Below are 26,386 nucleotides of genomic sequence, written 5' to 3'. Positions count from 1 at the left end.
GTACACGTGGCGCATTTCAATCTCGCTTTGCCGCTTGCATATCTCTAGTATTCTAGTATTATTAGTAAATGAATATTACAACAAAAAAAGACTTTCGTTTCACTTGCTCCAGTAGGACTGGAACTGGGGTCCTCTTGCTGCGAGGCCATGACGTCACAAGAGACAAAGTGGAATACGAAAAAATTGGGGGACTTGATTAATTAGATTTAATTTCCTTAAGATTATGAACGGCACATTTTGAAACCACTTCGGCAAAATGTATAGCTGCAAAATCTCTTCCTTTGTTATTTCCTCGTAGAGTTTCAAGATTTTGAGTCTGGTTTGTTCCGTCAAGGCCCTCGCCGACTGACCTTTTACCTCCTTTGCACTGTGGCCAGGTTCTTTTTTTCGTTAACCGTCTTGTTGATTGTTTTAACATCTTCGGTGACGTGGCTCAACGTTAAGTATTCTTTTACCGCCTTAAGGGGCTCCGCGCAGGATTTACCATCCACACTAGCCACCAATATGGCGTCATACGTAGTCTTTTGCTGGCCCTGTTTTTCCCCTTCCAAGCAGGATTCCATTTAGCCTTCTTGTTGGGCTCGACTGCCAGTTCATGCCTGTCAGCTTACCATTCATTTTATCGCCACTTATTCGGCGGGGACTCACCTAGGCCGGTCCTTTGTTTTCAAGGCCTTTTTGGGGTCGCTCTCATTCCCTCCAAGCCACCAAGCAAGTTTACTGGGGGTATTTCTGTCTCTGGCGTTGTTTGCTAGTTATACTCCTTTTTCTCGTAGCCGCTGCTATCCCCATGTTTTTAGAAAGTTTCTGCAGTCTCTTGCAGTTGCAAGGGGTGGTGATCTGTGTGTCTTTTCAGCATTAATGGCTCGGGTTTTTTAAAGTTCGTCGGTAGGAGATTCCCCCGGTGGCTAAAGATTTCGCCTTGGTTTTCTGACGGTGGGAGTTACACCGGCCCTTTTTGGTTCCGAGAGTCCCGATTTTAACGACGCAGCCTTCGGCGGAGGTGTTGAAAGTGGTCATATCCTTGACATTCTGCCTCTCTTCCTCTTTCAGACTAAGAGAATCCAATAAGTAGGTCCCGACCGTTATACCTTTCAGAAGGTGTGCGCAACGACGTTTGTTTGTTCTCACAGGGGTTGGCCTAAAATTAGCGTAAGCGTCCTGTTGATACCAGCTGTATCTTTCGCACCAAGTTTGTTTTCCCAACACTATCTATCATTTCTTTCACCAGTTGTCGAAAAAAAAGGAAAAAAATCCCCGCGGAAAACATTTTTTTTGTGATCGCAGTGGGGAGAGAGTATCATGGAAAAGGATTGAAGATTGATCGACCCATCCCCTTCCACACTGGATGGATCTCATTTTTCGCCTGGCACCGCCGGCTCATTCCTTCAGCGCTCTGGTTAGAATTGGTACGTAGAAGGAAGATCCACCCCGTTCGTTTATGTTCACGCTTCCTCCAAATGACGGTAAATGATCGTTCAGCCTATGACCAAGAAAAGCAGTTGTGCTCCAATTTCTTTGCAGGAAACCATCAGCTCAGGGATAAATCAAGCGCTCACAACTGTTTCCACAATCAATTTCGCCCTATTCAGCGCAAGTTTCCAGAGTACATGATCTTTTCAAGATACCCGCTCCGAACAATATTTTCCAAGTGTCACAATAAGCACTCACGAACGTCGCGAAAAAACCCCAAAGTACACCCGTGTTTTTCGTACCCTTGGTTCTTGGGTTTTACCTACCCCGCCCCAACAGGGCACTATTTTAGTTTAATCTTGGTGAAAAACAGGAGGTACTTTATAACGGGACTGCACTCAGCCACAATTTTATGTTTGTTTGCTTACATAGCAAATGGATTTCAAGGTAATGTTATTAGTTTTGTTTGCTTTATTAATAAACAAGGAAGAACGCTATAGTCGAGTACCTCGATACCCGTTACTCAGATAATGGGACCAAAGAGAAATGGAGATATGCAAGCAGAAAGCGAGATTGAAATGCGCCACCTACCGGCGGTAGACAGATTTAAGCGTTATGGACGTTAGAGTGGGCGTGGCTCTATTTGGATCAATCGATAGGTATTGACGACACCAATACATTTCAGTTAAAATTTTTTATCTAGCATGAAAATTGTGGGCGCCACAGGCTTGGGCGGCTTGTGGGCGTGGCACATTGCTGAAACAAACTTGCGCTGCGTAAGAAGCAATAGAATAAGTTAGCCGCGCACTTTGCTCTCTCTGAGCGCCGGCAGTGCTTTATTCTTTGCCGCTAAGTTCGGCCGGCAACTATTTACATACACACACATACACGCGTAAAAACATTTCGCATTGTCTGGCTCTGACGTCATAGCTTTTTTTCTTAGGAGGTTTGTGGGCGTTAGAGTGGGCGTAGCAAAATTTTTTTGGGTCAATCGATAGGTATTGACAAGACTAATACATTTCAGTTAAAATTTTTTATCTAGCATCAAAACTGTTGGAGTTACAGTTTTGGGCGGTTTGTGGGCGTTAGAGTGGGCGTGACACATTGCTGAAACAAAACTTGCGCTGCGTAAGAAGCTCAGGAATCTGCACGCCAAATCTCAATAGCCTAGCTCTTACAGTTTCCGAGATCTCGGCTAGTGATCCTGATCAAGAACATATATACTTTATGGGGTCGGAAACGCTTCCTTCTACCTGTTACATACTTTCCGACGAATCTAGTATACCCTTTTACTCTACGAGTAACGGGAATAAAAACGTAGCTGAACAAAGTAGTTTTTGGTTTGTTTGCTTTATCAATACAAATTCCCATACATGGTCAAATATGCTACCCTTAAACATAATAATGCCAAAATTCTTGCATTCATGATCATTAAAAAAGGAGCGAAAAAATAGATCGCTACTACGATACATTGCTGGCGAGTCAACCATGAAGTAAGTTAAATTCTGTACAACTTTACAGTCCTTTTTGATTTTTACAAGTCCACGATTGCTGTGTGCAGTGCAACAGTTGCAGTGTTAATAGATATTGTTTTTATAAACGCAATTTTAACTAAATAACATTTGTTTATAAAGTAACTGTCAGAACCTTACACTGAATATCATAGTGGAGTTCTTCAGGTCAAATGATTTACTTTTTTAACTTCATATTGTAGCACAGAACAAACTTTATCACTGATTACTGATCCATCGGTCTAAATCTAAATTGCAAAGTTATATAAAAAGCAGATATAACAATCTAGGTATGTTTGGGGGAAATTCGAAATTATAGGGGCGCACCCTGTAGGACCACAACTTGGGTAAATGTCTTTGGAAGAAAGGCTGGCCGGTGTAACCGTGCAAGAAAATTACAGCTTTGAAACCACTTGATTTTCTCGAAATTTGTAAGTTTAATTTCGCCGTAAGTAATTCATAAATTGGTTTAAAATGGTATTAGTATTAAAGCTGTAATTAGTTATTCAGAAATTGCATGTAAGGCTGGCCGGTGTGACAGTGCAAGAAAACGACAGCTTTAAAACTACTTGATTCTCAGATTCTCAGATTCCTGAGATTCCTGCGCAGCGCAAGTTTGTTTCAGCAGAGTGCCACGCCCACTCTAACGCCCACAAACCGCCCAAAACTGAGGCTTCTACAGTTTTGATGCTAGAATAAAAATTGTAACTGAAATGTATTGTTCTCATCAATACCTATCGATTGACTAAAATTGCCACGTTCACTCTAACGCCCATAACGCTTAAATCTGTCTACCGCTGGTAGGTGGCGCATTTTAATCTCGCTTTGCTGCTTGCATATCTCCATTTCCCTTTGGTATCATTAGCTGAGTAACGGGTATCTGATAGTCGAGGTACTCGACTATAGCGTTCTTGCTTGTTTTTTCTTGAATTGGCAAGACTGTTAATGACATCTGGGCCAAATTTCATGTGAAGGTAATTATATTTATATATTTAATATATTTACGCTTGTGTTTACCAAACGACACAGACTGCATTTATCGATTTTTCGGCCGAAGCGCTCATATGCATTGTGCGCTACTGAGCGCCTTTTATTGCTCCCACTTGATGCTTGATTTGTTAGGTGTTGGTTATGTTGAGCACCCTTGAATACGAACACACCGTATTTGCCTAATTTGGCTCTTCCCAAAACTCACGAGTCCACTCCGGGTAACGCGTTTCGAGTCGAATGAGGGGATAAAAACTGTTTCGAAGAAGGCGTGATGGCTATACCGAGAAGACACTATTTGGCATGTTTCGATGCTTCGAAAAACTTTGGCACAATTGTTTTTTTATTTTAGAAACAAATTTACCTTACTTTTTGCTCACAGTAGCATACCGAAAAATACCACACAAATACCACAGACCCAACCAAGACTCTTTGCCAACTTCTACTTGCCTACTCAAATCCCACCTTGTCTGGCCATTTGAAGATTAATCCCGTGCTTGCGCCTAAAACTAAATAAAAGGCAGCCGGGGTCCTTACACAAAGGGCCCCGGGATATTCGTCGAAAACTTCCACTACCGCCGGAATCTCACCAAGCTCAGCCTGGTTTCTCCCACATGCTCAGCGAACTGAGGCCATCTTCCCCAACTTGGTCTTTGCCGGGGATCAGTTTCGGATCACCAAGGCGGATGCGGCTGACTTTTGAAAGAGTAACTTTGGTAACACCACATTGGTTCCCTGGAAGACATCCCGACAGGAGCTGAGCAAAGTACAATACCGGTTGGAGGCCATGGCCCTGAAGACCACCATCAATCATCGAACTCGACGTATTCACACGCCTCTTTCAGCCCTGGGTAACGCTGCTTCGCAACTGGCAAGTCCTGGCCGTCACACATTCGAGCTACGTGGCCTTCCTCACCTACGACGAGGTGAAGGCTCGCCTCCAGCGCTACATCCTCAAGGCAAGCAGCTATGTCTTCCGGCTTTCCTGCACGCGGTGGGCCAGTGGGCCATTGGCTATGTGATAGCCGAGGGAGAGATTCCCGCAGAACAAGTCGCTGTGCCAGACGTTGCTCGATGGCCATCGTGAGGGCTTGTACTTGTATCCAGGTGACCAAGCCCACCGACGACCACATAACCGTAACCCAAGAGCAATACGAACTATACTGTGAAATTGAGAGCACCTTCCAGCTGTGCAAGGTCTGTGCGGAGAACGACAAAGACATCCGGATTGAGCCCTGTGGGGCTCACCTCCTGGCAAGTGGACTTCGAGGGACAAGGCTGTCCCTTCTGTCGGGCCGAGATTAAGGGCACCAAACAGATCGGTGTGGACGCCTTCGATCCGCGCAAGCAACATAACCGGAACGTCACCAATGGGCGACAGCAGCAGCAGGAAGAAAACTACACTGAGGTATAGTTTTGTTCACAGCCTGATCAGCCTGATCCGCCTGCTCCACTGCCGCCTGTGCTGCAATTTATATATATATAAATAAATCTATATATATTACATATCCATAGCACCACATACCCCTTGTATATGCCCACACACCCACACATACTTACTCACATTATGCAGTCACCCTCGAGACACCCTTTAAGAAATAAGAAACAACATTTTATTGTAAGCAAGCCAATGGAAAATTAACAAACTATAAGAAAGCCAGAGGAAAATTAACATGAAACAAAAAAGCACAGTTTATAGACTAAAGAATTAGAACGACTATCTGCACGCTCCCACAGTTCAGGATGCTCAGATTTCGGGACCCAAGTCTGGGTCTGGACCAAATTCAGAGAGTAACTCAATAATAGGAGTTAGAGATCGAGTTCAGTTTGAGATTTGTCAATAGCAATTCGGTGTTCTTCCAACCTAAAAAATATTGTTACCAGTTTAAAATTAAAATAAAATTAAGTTTTTTTATGTTAAACTTATGGTGCAAACATTTAATTGGCGCAGTCGGTAGGATCTCAAAGTCCTTTAAAAAGTCATCGGTACTGATCATATAAAGAGGATAATACTAAACAACAAGTTTATCCCGATCAGCGAAAAATCCGTGAACAACAAAGGCAAATATCGAGATCCGCTTAAGAATCTATGTGTAATTTTCGCACGCAGAACTTACAATAAAAAACCAATTCGGCCAATACGCGCTTAAAAGCTTAAAATAAAAGTGCCAATATTGAAAGATAAAACGAAAGTATACATATGTGTAATCTCCACAAGCAGAGACTAAATTAAAAATCAAAATCTGTCAATACGCGGTAAAAATTTACACATTACCACAGTTGTCCGATCAATCAGTTAATCGGGCAAATCAAGGAGTTACCATATTTCGATGGAAGCCCATCGGAATTAAGTCGGTACATTGCCTGGCTAGAGTACCTACTACAATTATACGTTACCCAAGACGTTCGACAAACCCACATCATATATGAAGCCATAGAGAGGACCATCGTCGACTCAGGCCAAACTGTCATCGAAGAAGAGTAGTCTAATGCATGGATAACCACAAAAACGACCCTAATCAAAGCCTTCAAAGACCACAGGCCATACGAAGACATCATACAAGATATTCGGGACACCCTATACCAAGGAAGCATAAGTAACTTTGCTAATGAACTAAAATTTAGATCTTCGAAATACATAAGTTAGAAATAGAACCAGACCCAATAGACAGGTCAATTTATAAAAATTTTTTAAACAAGACAATTAGGGATTGTATCGAAAGAAAACTTCCTGATAGATTGAATAACTCCTTATTTAAAAAAGATATCACACCACTTGCCAATTTAATAGAAGCAGTAATGGTTTTAGGTTATTGGAATGCAGACCCTTTCGATAATTATAAACCCAGATGTCAAGATAATCGAAGGAATTCGGTAAATACACATCAAAATTATTTGTATCAAAAATATATAACTTATTCGCACGGTTATCCAAGATATAACAACAATAACAACTCAAAAGATAATAACAATTCCAATAATTCAACAAATCCTCAAGGTGCACCAAACAGAAATCAAATTCTCCTTAGAAACCAAGGTAATTAACATGAGTTTAGGAGAAATCTAGAGCAAGGTTGGCCCAAAACCCTTTAAATTTCCAGGCATCAACTTCAAGTAAATGCCCCAAACGCACCTGTTAAAAGACAAAGGGAGAATGATAGTGCACAGAATTGGATGGACGTAAATTTTCAGCAAACTGCCTCGGATGTAGAAAGCGATGCCCATGAAGCCATGAGCCATGAAAGATACAGGGTCATCTATCAATTTAATGATTTAACAGGAAGAGAAGTTGAAAGTCTATACAATAAATGGACCAATGGAATTAAATAAAAGTAAAAAATTAGATCCCTTTTATTTACATACATTTTCTAACAATTATGATATTTTAATAGGCCGATATTATTTGAAAGAAAGTAAAGAAAAAATAAATTACGAAGAAGAAATAGTGATGTTAGGAGACACATTAATTTACATAAAGTACGGTGAAAATGATATAGGAAAGGACAAGTCCGCAGTAAAATGCCTTAGTCCACCATCATTTGAGAAATAGATTGAAGAGGACCGCATTAGAATGCCGTATTCCGCCCTTATCAAAGGATCAATCATTTCATTTTGCCATTAATAATGAATTAAAAGAATGTAACGACCCTTCAGTTCCAAAAAAAAAGTTTCACTTGTGAATCACCTTGGGAATCACCTGGGACATGTCCTCGTGCACAAGTGAAGAACAAGTGACGCTCCATATAGAAAATTGTATGGGATGTCCGCATTTTCACAAGTGAAAATTCAAATGAAAATTTTTCGAAGTCCTACGGGATTTCACTTGTTCCTTATACTCATTTTTCGTATGGCCTGTTACGTGCCGGTGACTCGTCCCAAGTGAATCACTTGGGAAAATCCGAATTTTTCCTTGAGTTTTCACTTGTGAAATCACTTGCAAGGGACACGTCCCAAGTGAAACACTTAAGAAAATCAGAATTTTTCCTTGAGTTTTCACTTGTGAAATCACTTGCAAGGGACACGTCCCAAGTGAATCACTTGTGAAAATCAGAATTTTTCCTTGAGTTTTCAATTAAAACAAGGAAGAACGCTATAGTCGAGTACCTCGACTATCAGATACCCGTTACTCAAAGGGAAATGGAGATATGCAAGCAGCAAAGCGAAATTAAAATGCGCCACCTACCGGCGGTAGACAGATTTAAGCGTTATGGGCGTTAGAGTGGGCGTGGAAAAATTATTTTTGGATCAATCGATAGGTATTGACGACACCAATACATTTCAGTTAAAATTTTTTATCTAGCATGCAAATTGTGGGCGTCACAGGTTTTCGCGGTTTGTGGGCGTTTAAGTGGGCGTGGCAAACTTTTTTTTAGGTCAATCGATAGGTATTGATGAGAACAATACATTTCAGTTAAAATTTTCTATCTAGCATCAAAACTGTAGGAGTTACAGTTTTGGGCGGTTTGTGGGCGTTAGAGTGGGCGTGGCAGTCTACTGAAACAAACTTGCGCTCCGTAAGAAGCTCAGGAATCTGTACGCCAAATCTCAATAGCCTAGCTCTTATAGTTTCCGAGATCTCAGCGTTCATCCGGACGGACAGACAGACGGACAGACGGACAGACGGACAGACGGTCAGACGGACAGACGGACAGACGGACAGACGGACATGGCTAGATCGACTCGGCTAGTGATCCTGATCAAGAATATATATACTTTATGGGGTCGGAAACGCTTCCTTCTGCCTGTTACATACTTTCCGACGAATCTAGTATACCCTTTTACTCTACGAGTAACGGGTATAAAAATATATAATTTAATTCATTTCATTTTAATTCATTTTAATTATATGGTACTATTTAGATTTTCAAAAATTGTACAATTATTGTTTCTGTTTTTTTGCTTCGTAAGCTTATTTTTAACGTTAGACATCGCCGTTCTTAAACCTTTGTCCGGGTCCTCTGAACCCTTGGCCAACGCTCCTGAAAAAACATATGTTTCAAAAATGCGTTTTATTTGTTTAATTGTATATTTACCTTTTATAGCTTGTTGCAGAATTTTTATTGGCACAAAACATTTCGTCATCCACTTTCGGCTAACGGAACCCATTGAATACCTTCAAAATTTACGTACTTTAAACTAAGATCAATGCACAAGATCTTAAACTTAATGTAGCACTTACCTGACTTTATTATATTAACTAAACGATTAAAGTAACTCTGCTGCGCACCATTAAAATGGATGCTTCCCTTTCAATCACTCAAACAGAATGCACCAAGTCTTCTCACCCCTTTACTAGATTTCTTTTGTTTTCTCTTCGCTGTTGGCGCGTGCCACTGCACCTATACCCTTTCTAAAGTGAATTATATATCCGACTATATAGTTTTTACTTCTTGAGTAAAAAATACAATACGATTTTTTTTTTAAATGTTAATACTTAAATGTTTTAAATACTTAAATCAATTTTAACGGACTACATTTCTATAACTTAACTAAAAAACAAGGAAGAACGCTATAGTCGAGTACCTCGACTATCAGATACCCGTTACTCAGCTAAAGGGACCAAAGGGAAATGGAGATATGCAAGCAGCAATTCGACATTTAAATACGCGACCTACCGGCGGTAGACAGATTTAAGCGTTATGGGCGTTAGAGTGGGCGTGGCAAAATTTTTTTTGAATCAATCGATAGGTATTGACGAGACCAATACATTTCAGTTAAAATTTTTTATCTAGCATGAAAACTGTGGCCGTCACAGGTTTGGGCGATCTGTGGGCGTTAGAGTGGGCGTGGCAATTTTTTTTTCGGGTCACTCGATAGGTATTGATGAGAAGATAACATTTATGTAAAAGTTTTTATTCTAGCATCAAAACTGTAGGAGCCACAGTTTTGGGCAGTTTGTGGGCGTAAGAGTGGGCGTGGCACATTGATGAAACAAACTTGCGCTGCGTAAGAAGCTCAGGAATCTGCACGCCAAATCTCAATAGCCTAGCTCCCATAGTTTCCGAGATCTCAGCGTTCATCCGGACGGACAGACGGACATGGCTAGATCGACTCGGCTAGTGATCCTGATGGAGAATATATATACTTTATGGGGTCGGAAACGCTTCCTTCTGCCTGTTACATACTTTCCGACGAATCTAGTATACCCTTTTACTCTACGAGTAACGGGTATAATTATATTGTTATAAAAATGTATAATAAGTAAATATAACATTATAAGTAAATTCAATATACTAAATTTTACTATAATCAAATAGTTTACTTTTATAAAACAATATTAGTTGTTTTTTTCGATATACAGTAATGCTCCTAAAATATTAGGGCATTCACATGTCGCTGCTCCACGAAAATTTTTCCGCCGAAATATTAGTCGCTAGCCGAACATAACGGAGAGACGCAAAAAAAAATAACGGACCAGCCGAAATTTGTCTCTGCGAGCGCGGAGTGCAGGCAGATTATAAGACAAGAAAGAGAGGGAAATATCCGAATATCTGCCTCTCTTTGTTGCACGATCGTTTTCGTGGGCAGTCTTCTACGCTGCGCCGACTGCTCTGCTGACGTCAACAGCGGCACAGCGTTTTAGCCACAAAAAAAAAACAAAAAAAGCTTTTTGCCTTGAGCCATGTCACCGCGTCCCTACTGCAGATCTGAAGGGTAGGAAACCATACAAATACCCTCAAACTTAACAAGCAAATAAATGAAATGATTGAATAGGGAATAATTCGTAAATCAAAATCTCTCTATTGTTTACCAATTTGGATAGTTCCAAAAAAGAGCGATGCATCAGGAAAACCGTAAACTAGACTTGTATAAGATTACAGAAACTTAAACAAGTCAATGATAAATTCCCGATACCCAGAATGGATGAAATATTAGACAAATTGGGAAGATGTCAATATTTCACTACTATTCATTTAGCCAAAGGATTCCATTAAATTCAAATGGAACCAGAATCAGTAGCCAAAACAGCATTCTCAACAAAACATGGTCTTTGCGAATATTCTTGAATGCCATTTGGTCTTAAAAATGCCACCGCTACTTTTCAAAGATGTATGAACAATTTATTAGAAAATTTAATCTCTAAAGATTGTTTAGTATATCAAGATGATAATAAAAATTTTTCCACTTCATTGGAAGAACATATTCTATCATTGATAAAAGTATTCCAAAAACAAGGAAGAACGCTATAGTCGAGTACCTTGACTATCAGATACCCGTTACTCAGCTAAATAGAGATATGCAAGCAGCAAAGCGAGATTAAAATGCGCCACCTACCGGCGGTATACAGATTTAAGCGTTATGGGCGTTGGAGTGGTCGTTTTTTTTGGATCAATCGATAGGTATTGATGAGAACAATACATTTCAGTTAAAATTTTTATTCTAGCATCAAAACTGTAGGAGCCACAGTTTTGGGCGTTAGAGTGGGCGTGGCACTCTGCTGAAACAAACTTGCGCTGCGTAAGAAGCTCAGGAATCTGCACGCTTAATCTCAATAGCCTAGCTCCCATAGTTTCCGAGATCTCAGCGTTCATCCGGACGGACAGACAGACGGACATTTGCGCGGATTCTATCGGAAATTCATACCGAACTTTGCAATTATGGTAAAACCAATGACAATAAAATTAAAGAAGGCTGCCACAATTAATACTAAAGACAAACCCTGCACAGAAGCATTTGAAAAAATGAATGTTTTGATTACATCCGACCCTATTTTAATTCACCCCGACTTTAGTAAACCATTCTCTTTAACAACGGACGCAAGTAACATGGCGATAGCAGCAGTGTTATTATAAAATCATAAACAAGTTTGTTATGCTGGCAGAACTCTTAATGAAGATGAAACAAATTATGCTACCATAGAAAAAGAACTTTTAGCTATCGTATGGGCCACCAAATATTTTCGGTAACATTTATTCAGCAGGTCTTTTGAAACACTAAGCGATCACAAACCTTTAGTTTGGCTAAACAACATTAAAGAACCAAATATGAAACTACGAAGTGGAAAATAAAATTAAACGAATATGATTATCAAATTAAATATACGCCAGGAAAAGAAAATTATGTAACCGACACATTATCCAGAACCAAAATAGAAGAAACTATGTTTACAGATAATTTTGAAGAAAAAATACCAGAAGAAACAGCCAGTAATGCAGATGCAAAAATGAACAGTGCTCAAGAGGACAACCAAAATTATATTTCTATAACTGAGAGACCATTTAATTATTTTTCCCGACAAATCGAACTAATTAAAGGAAATGAAGATACAACTGAAGTAACACACTACTTTCACAAATTAAAAATTAAAATTATTTATAAAGAAATGACGGAGACCTCAGCCAAAGAAATACTTATAGAATATTTATGCACTAAAAAGAGCGCGTTTTATTTCCATAATGACTCAGATTTTCTTGCATTCCAAAAAGCTTATGTAGAAATTATAAATGCAAATCATTTAACAAAATTAGTAAGATATACGTCCAGACTTCAAGACATGTTGACATTTACAGACTTTAAAGAAAAAATTTTGAAAAGTCATAAGGAGCTTTTACAACGGTGAATCGAAAAAACTACTAAATGGTTTTAGAGAAAAATATTATTTCCCTGATTACCAAAAATTAATTCAAAATATAATAAATGAATGTGTAATTTGTAACATTTCTAAAACAGAACACAGAAATACCAAACTGACATTTGAACTTACTGCAGAAATTCAAAGTATAAGAGAACAATTTGTCATGGGTTTTTATATGGTGGGTAACCAACAATTTTTATCATGTATCGACGTATACTCAAAATGTGCTACTCTAGGAGAAGTCACATGTAGAGATTGGTTAAAAGCCAAAAGAGCTATTATGAAAGTATTCAATGAAATGGGAAAACCACAGGAAATCAAAGCAGATAAAGATTTAGCATTTATGTGCGTAGCCTTACACAATTGTAAGTAACAACAAGTAAAAACGGTAATGAATCAGACATTAAAAAGAGAAATACTAAGTTCGAATTAATTCTTTACATTTACAGTCACAAAACAAAACATAATTCTACAAATCAAATACCAGCTGACATATTTATGTATGCAGGAACTCCTGATTATGACACACAAGAAAATAAAATAAATAGAATTGAAAAATTAAACGATAAACGTCAGAATTATGAAGTAGACCCAAAGTACAAACAAGCACCTTAAGTGAAATCTAAGATCACAAATCCATTTAAAAAGACAGGAACCTTGAAGAAAATAGATGAAAAACATTTTGAAGAAACGAATAGAGGAAGAAAGATTGTTCAGGAACAACTCGGTGAAAACAATAATTTTCTCTATAATGTTAGCAACTGTAATTCAACTGACAATTGGATAAAGCACTGAAATAAATCACACTAAGGCTCTAAATGGATATCTTGTATTTATAACAGTATCAATAGAAATCCCAACTAATTATGAATACTTGTGTAAATATAACAAAAACCGAGCAAACATTTGAAAATCTTTTAAACGAAGCCGATGAATTTAATGATGTTTTCCGATATTTAGTAGAAAAACTTAAGGCCTAGTAGTCAGATCGACGAAAACCGCGAGCTAACCATAGGAGTGAGCGAGAGGGAAATACGCGGCTAACGCTTTTCGTCGGGATCTGTTTTTCAGAGCGGTACTCAGATGAACTAAGGAAATACCAGAAAAAATTCCAGATTTCGCGAGTGAATTTTCGATTTGCGCCGTTAGCCGCGGCCCAAAGAATAAGAAATTTAATCTTTGGCGGTGTTCGCTCAAAGGCGATGTGGAAACTAAAAATTAAAAATGAACGGAAAACCCCAAAATCGGATGCAGGAGGTCAGTGCAGATGAAATAGGACGCCAAATCCAACCTTATGCCCTTTATTGTGGGATTTCACCGACAGAAAGCAATTCCACAAAGGGGGCAAATTCGCAGAACAGTTGAAGTGCTGAAGGAGATCCACTAGAGAATCCCAGTGGGTAGGAACATGCCGAGTGGGACTTCGATCTCTACATGGACATCCTGCCGGGCGCGTCCTCGCAAAGAAGGTAAGATCTGGTCAAAAGAAGTTGTACTAATAGAAGTATCTTTTAAGCAGAACCACCAGTAATACGGACACCACCACCACCAGCTACTTGGCAGCTTAAGCGGAGCTGGAGGACCCGCTGGCTTCTGTAGGGAGGAGGAAAATAGGGCGCCCGTTAAGGAACAATTGGAGAAGCCATAGCCATACACTGCCAGGATGCTGGGCGATTTCCTGCAGCATCAGCAGATCAACCCCGTTCTCCCACTTCCTCAAGGTCCAATATGCCTATTGGGACTCGGAGCTGGACTGCGGTGTCGGGAAAGATGGCGAAGCATGGGACGAGAAGGGATCTTTAAACTACTAATTTACATAAGTGAAAACATTCGTTGAACATTCCATTTATTTTTACTTAAATTTCTTTAAATACCAGCAGACTCCTCCTTTTTAAATTTTTCCAATTGATTTGTTTTCCGTTTGACAACAAATCCAGCTGCTTGACAGTAAGACCATGCTATATGCATTGCGGGTGAACTTTGAAAACTTCGGTCACACTATAAAGAATAAGATTTTTCGTCTAGTGAAACTCTTTGCCGATCTGAGTACTAGGCTTTAGAAAGAAATCAACGGAATTACAACAGCAAAACGTAGTAAAAGAAGTCTATTCAATATCGTAGGAACAGCTTACAAATATCTGTTCAGAACTTTAGATCAAGATGATAAAGACGAAATGGAACAGAAAATCAATAATTTGGTAGATACCAGAGTTCAAAATACTGATTTAAATATAAATAACAGAATCGAAATAATTAACAAATTAAAAGAAAAAGGAGAAAGAGAGCAACAAGTTAGCGTTTTATTACTTAACTTGCAACACTTTACGGAATATGTAGAAGATATCGAATTAGGAATGCAAATGACAAGATTGGGGCTATTTTATCCAAAACTATTAAAACACGATTATTTGAAAAATGATCCCTGAGAAATTGTTGAAAATTGGCTTAAAGCAGACAAATAAAATTTTGATTATTTCCCATATTCCTTTAAAGATAGTCAAATCTTTTTAAAATTATTCCGTATCCCGATGAAAATAATAATGTTTTAATGGAAAATATACTTGATAAATACTTCCTATACGAAGATATAATATTTAATAAGGAAACAGGAAAAATTGTAATTGGTGAGTGTATAAATGGAATAATTAGACAGGAAAACACTGAATGCAAGTATACTAAAACTTATAAAAATTTCCAAATTTATTATGTTGAACCCAATATTTTATTGACATGGAATATCCCTAAAACATTGTTGAATCAACATTGCTTTAATAAAGAAATTTCTATAGTCGGAAGTAACCTCGTTAAAATCCTTAATTGTTCAATACAATTAGACGAATTCACTCTTTCAAATTCAATCTTAGATTACACACAGAGTGTTTACGTAAATAATAATATAACAAAATTCGAACCATTATTTTATATTCAAACAAAAGAAATAATAGAATCACATACAAACAATTACTTTAACAACTTTTGTAATCATTAATATAAGCATTTTATTGTATTTTTGATATAAATTTAAGAGCATACCAAGGAAACTTTTTGTAAAATATGTAAATCCAAAAGAAGAAACACCAAAGAATACAGAAATTGTAAACGATCTACCCAATCAGATTTGCATAGAAGAAAATGTAATGTTATACCGAAGACTATCCGCCTGAGGAAAGGCCAAATTCAACGGATGGGGGAGTGAGATATCCATAGCACGACGAACCCCTATGTACATCTCCACACACCCACACTATATACTTACATTATGCAGTCACCCTCGAGACACCCTCAAAGAAATAAGAACCCAAATTTAATTGTAAACAAGACATTGGAAAATTAACAAACTATAAGCAAGTCAGAGGAAAATTACCATGAAACAAAAAACCACAGTTTATAGACTGAAGCCTCACATCGACGAAATCCGCGAGCTAGCCGGACGAGTGAGCGAGAGGCAAATACGCGGCTAACGTTTTTCGTCGGGTCTGTTTTTCAGCGCGGTACTCAGATGAGCTAAGGAAATACCAGAAAAAATACCAGACTTAGCGAGTGAATTTCGATGAACGCCGTTAGCCGCGGCCCAAATAATAAGAAATTTAATCTTTGGCGGTGTTCGGGCAAAGGCGATGTGGAAACTTAAAATTAAAAATGGAATGAAAACCACAAAATCGACTGCAGGAGGTTAGTGCAGATGAAATTGGACGCCTAGTCCAAGCTCTTGCCCCTTATTGTGGGATTTCACTAACAGGAAGCAATAATGAAGTGGTGGAGGAGATCCACTAAAAATCCACCACAAAGGAACATGCCAAGTGGGACTTCGCTCTCTACATAGACATCCTGCCGGGCCAAAAGAATTTGGTTGCGTTGTACTAATAGAAGTATCTTTTTAGCAGAACCACCAGTAATATGATCTCTGACGACTTCTCCATTAGGACTCCGTACACCACCACCACCAGCTACTTGACAGCTTAAGCTGAGCTGGAGGACCCGCTGGCATCTATAGGGAGGAGGAAATAAGGGCCTCCGCTAAAGAACAGTTGGAGAAGCCATAGCCAGCCACTGCCAGGATGCTGGGACACTTCCTGCAGCGCATCAACCCCGTTCCCATTCCGGCTCCCACTTTCTCAAGGTCCAATATGCCTATTGGGACTCGGAGCTGGGCTGCGGTGGCTCGGGAAAGATGGCGAAGCATCGATGGGACGAGAAGGAAGCTTTAATCTTCTAATTTACTTAAATAAAAACATTCGTTGAACATTCTATTTATTTATTTTAAATTTAATTGCTTTGTGTACCAGCAGACTCCTCCTTTTTAAATTTCTCCAATTGATTTGTTTTACGTTCGGCAACAAACCCAGCTGCTTGTCAGTAAGGCCATGCTACATGTATTGCGGTTGAACTTTGAAAACTTCGGTCACACTACAAAGAATAAGATTATTCCACTACTGAAACTCTTAGCCCATCTGACTATCGGCACGTTCCCACAGTTCAGGATGCTCAGATTTCGGGACCCAAGTCTAGAGTCCAACGTCCAAATTCAGAGAGTAACTCAATAACAATAAGTCCCACTTACAAAAAGCTCTTAAGCTCAAAGCCGAGGTGTGATCGTAAATGAAGTAGGAGTTAGAGAGCGAGTTCAGTTAGAGATTTGTCAATAGAAAGTTGGTGTTCTTCCAACCTTAAACCAACCTCGTTATAGTGGGCGCGGCAAACTTTTTTTGGGTCAATCGATAGGTATTGACGAGACTAATTCATTTCAGTTTAAATTTGTTATGTACAAGGGTATCTTTGATAGTTTCCGAGATATCCGCGTTCAAACTTACGATTTTTTGAAGTTTGTGTGCGGTTTGTGGGCGGTAAAGTGGGCGTGGGACGCTGCTGAAACAAACTTGCGCTGCGTAAGAAACTCGGGATTCTGCATGCAAAATCCCAATAGCCTAGCACTTATAGTTTCCGAGATCTCAGCGTTCATCCGGACGGACAGACAGACGGACAGACGGACATGGCTAGATCGACCCGGCTTGTGATCCTGATCAAGAATATATATACTTTATGAAGTCGGAAACGCTTCCTTCTGCCTGTTACATACTTTCCGACAAATCTAGTATACCCTTTTACTCTACGAGTAACGGGTATAGTTAAATAAAGTTTTGTTTTATAATAAACTTATAGTGCAAACATTTAATTATATATACTGTAACGAACTGATTTCCCAAAAAATTTTTATGATGTGACTGCCCTGTAGATCAGTGAGAAAACACAGTGTTCTAATAGTAACAGTGGGATTTATTCTCGTGGTATTAGTACAGCGGGTGTGTGGTTGGGCTGGCCTCGGTATCTCCTTGCTCTGGTTCCACCGGCTGCTAGTGCTCCTCGTCCTGGCTCCTGTGTCTCGGGACGCATTAGCTCGCTTGCCGACGCGCTGCCTCGGGGTCACTTGTCGCGCTTTGGACTCGCAGAGAGTTCAGCCTTGTGTGCTTTCGAGGCAATACCTGTCCTGGACGATCCCGCTAGGTTCTTGCTCAGATCGCGCTGACAGTCAAGGCTATCGCCAGGAAGCTGGCTGGCGGTAGGGTGACTGCTTGACGTTCGCGATGCTCCTGCGCTCTCAAATGAGCCCCGCGCGGAGATGGTAACGTGGCTGCCGGTGATGTCTGCTGGATGTCTCCTGTTTTGCCGCTGGGCTTCTCCAGGACAACGCCTATTGATTGCTTCAACAGGTCGTTCTCTCGCCCTTCTTGACTAGTAGCTTGGCGTTCTGGCACTCGGGGATTTGGGCGGTTGCTGTTCGGGAACTTCGCCGGTAATCACAGCCACTTGTGTCTCAGTTCGGAGATTCCTGATGTCCCAATTCCGAACGTCTCGATGTGGTGATTTTGCTACTTGTATGCTTCCCATGGCGCTGCTTCCGACGACTTGTCTTGTTGTGGCTCCCTCGTATATTACTTGCTTGACTGACTACTCACTTTGGTATTTTAACTGATCTTGATGGTTTGCCTCCTCGTGATCGACTGATCCAGCTGCCAGCGCTCTGCGGCCTAATATAGGGCCTCCGGGAACCGTTATATCCCTTTTGCGCACGGCCCGCTGAATCTCTCCACTCCGGGTCCAAAGTCCGTGACTCCTGGTTGACCCACTTGTTGTTTACGCACAGCTTCCAAAAGATGTTCTGCCCACTGCCGCCGTCCCGCTGGTTCCCGTGATGCTTGTGGCACGTCTGTGTGCCGCTCCACTGCCGAGATGTGGCACTTCTTCTCCCGGTCCGGAGTCCGAAGTGCGGTGGAGTCCCGTTATCCCCGCATGGCACTCTCGTTCTCCATCCTTGTTCTCCAAACTCTCTTGTTTTCCATTCTCTCCTCGCCGCGCCGTTACTACGCGAATTCGCCGCGTATCTGGTAAGCGGCCGGCCATCTGCTGCTGCTTAGATTTGTGAGAAGTTATTCAACTCGTCACATTCCCCCCTTTCTTCGGGAAACATATAAAACTCGTTCCTACTCTCCGGCGTTTCCTTGCACATCTTATATATCGAGTCCTTGTGATGCTCCCTCCGATTCCTCCCTCGTTGTTCCCCAGATGCTCCCTCGACGCTCTTAACTCCATTGAGTTTCTACAGCGCTGGATATCCTCCTCGTAGCAACTTGAAATCTCCCGCGCCGATATTTCCCATGTTTCCAGTGGGACATCGATACTCATGGGCTATCGATCCCCAGCTCGCTGCTCATTGCTGCGTCCTACTCCTTTCCACGGTTCCTCCGTCTGGTCACACTAACCCTGCGTGATCGATGTTTCATCGACTATCGATACCGACCATGAATGCGCCTCTTGTGCCGTCGCAAGTTATTCATGACTAGACCTGTTACCGCCCCAGTACATTTTGAAACGTCGATTAATTTACATAAATTCATCGGTTGGATCCGACACCAATCAACATCTCGCCGACAATCGAAAGACCATACAGTTACAGTGCGATCCTCAATAGGAGAGGAAGATTTTTTAAAGCTCTTGATTTTATCTTGATTTTGTAATTTGTTTTAACTAATAAAAATATCGGAGTATAAGGCAGTGCTGTTAGAAGCTTTCATTAAGGGGTCGGCTGTAACATTCTTTAAAAAATCTAAATATACGAGAGTACAAAAAAACAAAACACCACAAGTTGCTGCGGCTGAACAATAAAGTTCCGTAGTAACAATATTAAACCTAATCTAGTTCCAACAGCGGGTTAACTATTAATTGGTGCTCGACTGCGTCCTAAGAACAATAAAGTTCCGCAGTCCCGTACATTAACAATAAACGTGACACGAACTTTAAATTAACTGCGACATTTATAATCAGTTTATACACACCAACCGAAGACAGAAACTGACAAATAGATTCTTGCGAAGACACTCCGCGTATTGGTGTTAGTGTTTCGTGGTAAAAAAAACCAAAAAGAACAAAACTATATTCTGATTCCACGGTTTGCCTTTTGCCAACTAAGGCTGTGAGTAGGGGCACAGCTTGCGAAAGCAAATAAATTTTCCCCCAACAGGCAGAGAAGCTCACAACCGAAATCAATTTCGCGAACAATTAATAATGCTTCCACGAGATGATACCTCGGTATGCGGTGCTTGCAAAAAAGATCGATAATTGCAAGACCTGGTACCATTTCTCTTGTGTGCGTGAAGAAAGCGCAAATAACCTTAAAGGCTGGACCTGCCCTCCTTGCGAGAAGGGTGATACCGACATCGTGAAGACCAATACAACTGCACAGCCGCGCAGGGATTGCAAAAAGAGCCGAAAATGAGTTTACAAGAAACACCCGGTATAAACACGTCAACTAACGTTCTTATGTTACAGATGCTAGAGGAAAAACGAGAAGCTGAGCAGAAATATAATATTTTGTCGCGCCAACATGATCCCAACATGACATGGACACCCACGACAATGGGCCCCAGAAGCGTTCAATTATTAGCTCGACAAATACTACCAGCTGATTTACCTACATTTAACGGAAACCCAGACGAGTGGCCCACCTTTTTAAGCGCCTTTGAAAACAGCACTTCTGCTGCCGGCTCTTCAAATGTCGAAAATATGTTTCGATTTCAAAAATGTCTTAAAGGGAAAGCGTACGATCTAGTCCGAGACAAGCTTTTGTTGCCAACCATGGTTCCCGACTTTATAAGCACATTGAAAACATTCTTTGGTCGTCCAGATCAAATTCTGGATCGCCTAATTGAGAAAGCTAAACGAATTTCAATAAACAAGGACAGGCTGGATTCACTTATCGACTACGCCCTTGCTGTTCGCAACATCTGTGCTACCATGGAGGCCTGTCAACTAGATGCACATCTAAACAACCCTATGCTTGTTCGCGAGTTGGTTGACAAACTTCCAAATCAATATAAGCTGAACTGGGCAATGCACCCAAAAGATGGATCCATAGCAAATGTAAAAGCATTTACCGACTGGTTGTATAAGATCGCAGAAGCAGCCTCCACAGTCGTTTCAACCTCATACTCAAGGACGAATAATGTACATACTCATACCAGCTGCAATGATAGACAGCCGCAACATGCGGAATCGGAGGAGCACCCACACAATTCCTACCGATCCGAGAACTCACCTTGCTTCGTATGCCAAAGCGCACAGCATCAAGTCGCTCAATGTGAACAATTCAAAAATCTCATTTACGAATGAAGGCAAAAAGTTGTTCGCTACAAAAGGCTCTGTTTTAAGTTCCTGAAAGTTCATGGCCGTAGATGCTCTTTTACTAATGCATGCGGTGTTGGAGGATGTGTGTCAAGGCATCATCCCTTACTTCACAAAGGCAAGCCCAATATCAACGTTGTCACGTCTCACCAAGTCAAGTCAGCAGAAGTTGAACAATATTTTCGTATCGTGCCAATACATGTCCAAGGTGACAATATTCAAGTTGACACCTTTGCTTTCCTGGACGAAGGAACCGATCTGTATGCAGTGGACCAATCAAACCACCAGAAGAGAGGGCAATTCCGTACGCTACAATATTCGAGTCGCCGGGGCAGGCGCCACTAAAACATATTGGCTAAATAATGTCCACACTGTGAAAAACCTAGGCTTGCCAAAACAGACGGTGAACGTACATGAATTGCGCATCAAGTTTCCACATCTAGATGAAATACCCCTACAATCTTATTCAAATGCCGAACCAATGATTCTTATTGGAACCAACAACTGGAAGCTCGCTGTACCACGAAGGCTCAGAGAAGGAAAATGGAATGATCCCATTGCCTCAAAGTGTATTCTCGGCTGGGGACTGCAAGGCTCCACAAGCTCCAAAACTGCATTTTCCATGCACCACTGCCAGTGCAACTGGGACGAGATTGAAAAGAGCATTAAAGAAAGTTTTTGCGTTGAAACTGTTATTCCGAAGACGTTTCGTTCCGTGAATGACGAGAAGGCCCTGGAAATATTGGATAAAACTTGTTCAAAGAATGAAGGACATTATCATTATCATTATCAGGACATTATCCGGAAAGCAACAACAACGCAATGAAACGGCTAAACTGTCTAAAGGCTAAGATAAACCGAGAACCTGAACTTTTTGGCAAAATTGAGATGCAAATAAAAAATCTACTCGAAAAAGGGTATGCATCTGAACTGTCCAGTGCCGAACTCCTTGAACAGCCCGAACGCGTGTGGTACCTTCCAATATTTATAACCCACAATCCAAATAAACCTCAAAAGGCGAAGTCACTCAACGACTTCATGTATACCGGCCCCGATTTACTACATCCACTTACCGAAGTATTAATGGCGTTTCGAGTTGGTAAGATAGCTGTTTGTGGCGACATTGCTGAAATGTTCCACCAAGTTCGAATCCTGGAATCAGATGCGCACGCTCAACGTTTTGTATGGTATAACAACGAAACGCAAGCAATCAGAACCTTTGTAATGAGATCTATGGCATTCGGAATATCCTGTGCGCCATGCATTGCTCATTATGTTCGTGACAAGAACGCGGAGGAATACAAGCTGCAAAGCCCGCGTGCGTTCGAAGCCATTACCAAGGCACACTACGTCGACGACTACATAGATAGCCTAGGCGACGAAACTGAAGCAATCGAGGTTACACTTAATATAAGGAACTGGGCTTCCAATTCACCCGAAGTCTTGAAACATTTACAGGGTGTTTCCCTCGATCTACAGTCGCCAAAGGAACTCGGAGATCCAGAAAAAGTCCTCGGTATGTTTTGGGAACCAGCAACTGACATGTTTAAATATGTTTTCAGATTTGCACGAATGAAAGGAAACGTCCTTTCGGAAGAAGCCTTGCCTACCAAACGCGAGGTACTGCAAGTGTTGATGTCCATATTTAATCCATTAAGATTATCCTGCTACACTATTGGCCTCAAAATGCTCCTTCAGGAAATTTGGCGCACAGGCATAGGCTGGGACGACATCTTACCAGGACCTCAGCTGATTTTTTGGACGAAATGGAAAGACTTGCTTCCCCAAGCTACAACTATTCAAGTACCGCGCCATTACTCGCCCTTACTTTGTATGGCAGATTTTTTTGAACTACATACTTTCGTGGAGGCCAGAGAGTACGGATATGCCGCCGTGTGTTACTTTCGGATAGGAAAAGAGGATGATATCACCGTCTCACTGATCGCAGCAAAAAGTAAGGTGGCTCACCTCAAGCCACTTTCCTGAGAAACTCCAAAAAATTCTTACGCTCGAACAACTGACGTCGGCCAAAAACCTACTCTTCAGGAAAGCACAACAATATAATTGCAAATCGGAACTCGAGACTAAGTAAGCCCAGCGTATTGATTGGACTGAATATTTACATAGATAGTGATGGAATAATGCGTACTCAAGGCCGTTCAGACACAATAAATCAAAGCCGAGACCAAATTGTCTTGCCAAAGCGCCACCACATCACTCAACTTGTAGTAAAGGAATTTCAGGAAAAAAACCATCACATGCTTCACGAGGGAACAATTAATCTAATCCGCAGCGTATATTGTATTCCCCAGTTACGTGTTGTTTACAAATCCGTACGGAAAGCGTGCCAAAGATGCAAAAATAATACGGCGATCCCGGAACCACCTCAGATGGCACCACTACCGCAAGCTAGAGTCGCCAGCTTTGAGAGGCCCTTTACATACACTGGAGTGGATTTCTTCGGTCCAATTCTCGTTAACGTAGGCCGACACAAAGAAAAACTTTGGGGTGTTATATTTACATGCTTCACTCTGCGCGCAGCTCATATAGAGATAGCCCACAGCCTTGACACTAGCTCTTGCATAATGTGCCTGGCAAACTTTATGTCGCGACGCGGGACGCCCAAGGAAATATTTTCTGACAATGGAACAAATTTCAAAGCAACCGAAAAGATTGACAAAGAGGAGCTAAAAAATGTTGAGTTCGACAAGCTCGTTATAAAATATGACAAAAATAAATGGAGCTTCAATCCACCTGCCGCACCACACATGGGCGGGGCATGGGAACGTTTAATTCGATCGATTAAAATGGTACTCAAATCCATTTCCCCGAACGCCAATTACAACGACAAAAGTCTCAAAAATGCTCTTATAAGTGCAGAATACGTAATAAACTCCCGCCCACTGACCTTCGTTTCCTTGGAGGCAGAAGACGATGACGCACTTACTCCCAACCATTTATTGCAATGATCCGCAGACGGCTTTAAGCCTCCACTGACAAGCGAGTAAAGCCCAAGACAACGTTGGCGCCAGGCAAACGAACTAGCCGATCTTTTCTGTAGGAGGTGGGTGAAGGAATACATGCCAATAATCACCAAGCGATCCAAATGGTTTCCCAAACGACATCCCCTGACAGTTGGCGACGTCGTAATCGTAGTGGACGAAAATCTACCAAGTAACCTTTGGCCCAAGGGACGAATTACAGAGGTCGTCACAGCCAAAGATGGTCAAGTGCGATCTGCTACTATTAAGACTCAACATGGTATTATGGTACGGCCAGCAACCAAAATAGCTGTACTGGACGTTGCTCCTAAGTAAATGTAAACACCCTATAGCTGTTTACCTGGGGGGGAATGTTACCTCCCCAGTACATTTTGAAACGTCGATTAATTTACATAAATTCATCGGTTGGATCCGACACCAATCAACATCTCGTCGACAATCGAAAGACCATACAGTTGCAGTGCGATCCTCAATAGGAGAGGAAGATTTTTTAAAGCTTTTGATTTTATCTTGATTTTGTAATTTGTTTTAACTAATAAAAACATCGGAGTATAAAGCAGTGCTGTTAGAAGCTTTCATTAAGGGGTCGGCTGTAACAAGACCATTTCATCGGATTGGTCTTACGACAATGTGTAAGCATATGCCGTTTGAGGCTGGAATTACTACAAAATGTTTGAAGGCAGATATGGCGTGTTAGTTTCTTGGTCCGCTCGTCGGTTATCATGAATGCACCTCTTGTGCCGTCGCAAGTAATTCATGTCTAGAACATTTCATCGGATTCGTCTCACGGTTATGGGTAAGCTTATGCCTTTTGAGGCTGGAATTACTACAAAATGTTTTAAGGCAGATATGGCGTGCTGGTTTCTTGGCCCGTCCATTTTTTCTTTATTTCTGATCTGTATTACTACTACTATTGCCATGAAACCAATTCCATTTTACGTCAGCCTCTCGGCTGGTGTTACTTGAAAGACCATGGCTTCTGTTCCTTTTAACTGTTGGTGCGATGCGTTTTGATGTCTTGTGTGACCAGCTAGATACGGTGTAGATTTGATTCTGCACGGTCCTCCCCCTTTCCTCGGGTAACAACTAGAAGAGCTCGTCCGGCGCATTCCGTATAGAATCTCCGGATGCTACGGTGTGTGTCTGGACTGCGCGACTTGTGTTGCTTATCTCCCTTCGCATATACTCTTTTCTACGTGGCGTAATCGGTTGACTCTGGCTCGTGCCCCTGAAACCTGTTGCCTTGCGGGTGGATTCCTTATCGTTATTCATATCCTTGTTCCGTCCTCGTAAGTGTCCGCCTGGCGTAATCGCGGATGACTCTTGCAAATGCACGACGCTGAATCCTGTTGTCTTGCGGTCGGGATCCCCATCCATCCTTATCCATGTCCTTGTACTATCCTGATTGTCCTTTCCGTGTGGCGTATGGATGACTCTCGCTTCGGCCTGACGCCTAATCCTGTCGCCTTGTACCTGTTGTTAGTCATCTGACGTTTCTGCTATCTGCTCGTTTTGTTGTTGCTTGAGGTCACCGACGTGAACGGTCCTGTCTTTCTTTGACTGTGTGTGGCGTATTTTGCAGATCACTGGAGAGACGAAATCTACAACCTGGTAAGGGCTAGTTTTGCAGCGAATCCTTCAGCCGCTTTGGACAGGTGATGTTTCTTGGCCCACACTATGTCGCCCACCGCTGGTGACCATTGCCTCCTTCTCAGATTATAGTGTCTGGCTTGGTCCTTTTCGATATTTCGCCGTACGATCTCGAATACCTCCCTCAGTTTGTTGGCATTTTCCTTAGGGGTCTCCGTAGCTCGTCCCGTGCCTAGGGTATCCTTATCATATAGGCTGCTGGGTAGACGTGGCTCCCTGCCCTGTGTAAGAAACGCCGGTGTATGGCCGGTGGATTCTGATATGCTCGTGTTCACTGCTAGCATAATCTCTGGCCACTTCTCGTCCCAGTTTCTCTGGTCCTGCCCTGCGAATTGCGCAATCATGGTCTTGACTGATCTGTTTGCTCGTTCGGTCGGATTCTCTTGTGGTGTGTATGGTGCGGTGAATTGTTGACTGATACCCATCTCAGCCAGGAAACTTTTAAAGATAAACTGTACTCCGTTGTCCGTTATGACCACCTTCGGGACCCCGTACCTTGCGATTATGCGCTCCCTAAACGCCTTCTTTAGCGACTCTGCTGTCGCACTGCGCAGGGGCACCAGTTCCGTCCA

General features: G+C 41.5%; 2 long non-coding RNA genes and 1 pseudogene across 4 annotated transcripts; 2 read left to right on the top strand and 1 right to left on the bottom strand.

The window, feature by feature from the left end:
• The first annotated feature begins 2,901 nt into the window (after window positions 1-2,901).
• On the top strand, window positions 2,902-5,424 carry LOC139352830 (E3 ubiquitin-protein ligase CBL-B-B-like; annotated as a pseudogene).
• A 3,317-nt stretch (window positions 5,425-8,741) lies between these two features.
• On the bottom strand, window positions 8,742-11,990 carry LOC139353090 (uncharacterized). Of its 2 annotated transcripts, XR_011604224.1 has the most exons (4): window positions 11,862-11,990; window positions 9,091-9,261; window positions 8,945-9,024; window positions 8,742-8,890 (listed from the first exon to the last, which is right to left on the bottom strand). It is a non-coding gene; the product is annotated as an uncharacterized lncRNA (long non-coding RNA). The 2 variants fall into 2 exon arrangements; XR_011604223.1 differs by lacking the exon at window positions 11,862-11,990 and having other exon boundaries at window positions 8,743-8,890; window positions 9,091-9,311.
• A 361-nt stretch (window positions 11,991-12,351) lies between these two features.
• Window positions 12,352-15,916, top strand: LOC139353091 (uncharacterized). Of its 2 annotated transcripts, none has more exons than XR_011604225.1 (3): window positions 12,352-12,851; window positions 12,936-13,743; window positions 13,811-15,914. It is a non-coding gene; the product is annotated as an uncharacterized lncRNA (long non-coding RNA). The 2 variants fall into 2 exon arrangements; XR_011604226.1 differs by having other exon boundaries at window positions 12,353-12,851; window positions 12,936-13,955; window positions 14,006-15,916.
• Window positions 15,917-26,386: the final 10,470 nt, after the last annotated feature.

This window comes from Drosophila suzukii, chromosome 3, assembly GCF_043229965.1.
Source record: "Drosophila suzukii chromosome 3, CBGP_Dsuzu_IsoJpt1.0, whole genome shotgun sequence".
NCBI classification, from domain to species: Eukaryota; Metazoa; Arthropoda; class Insecta; order Diptera; family Drosophilidae; genus Drosophila; species Drosophila suzukii.
The sequence above is the reverse complement of the archived record's forward strand: the minus strand, read 5'-3'. Positions and strand labels throughout refer to the sequence as shown.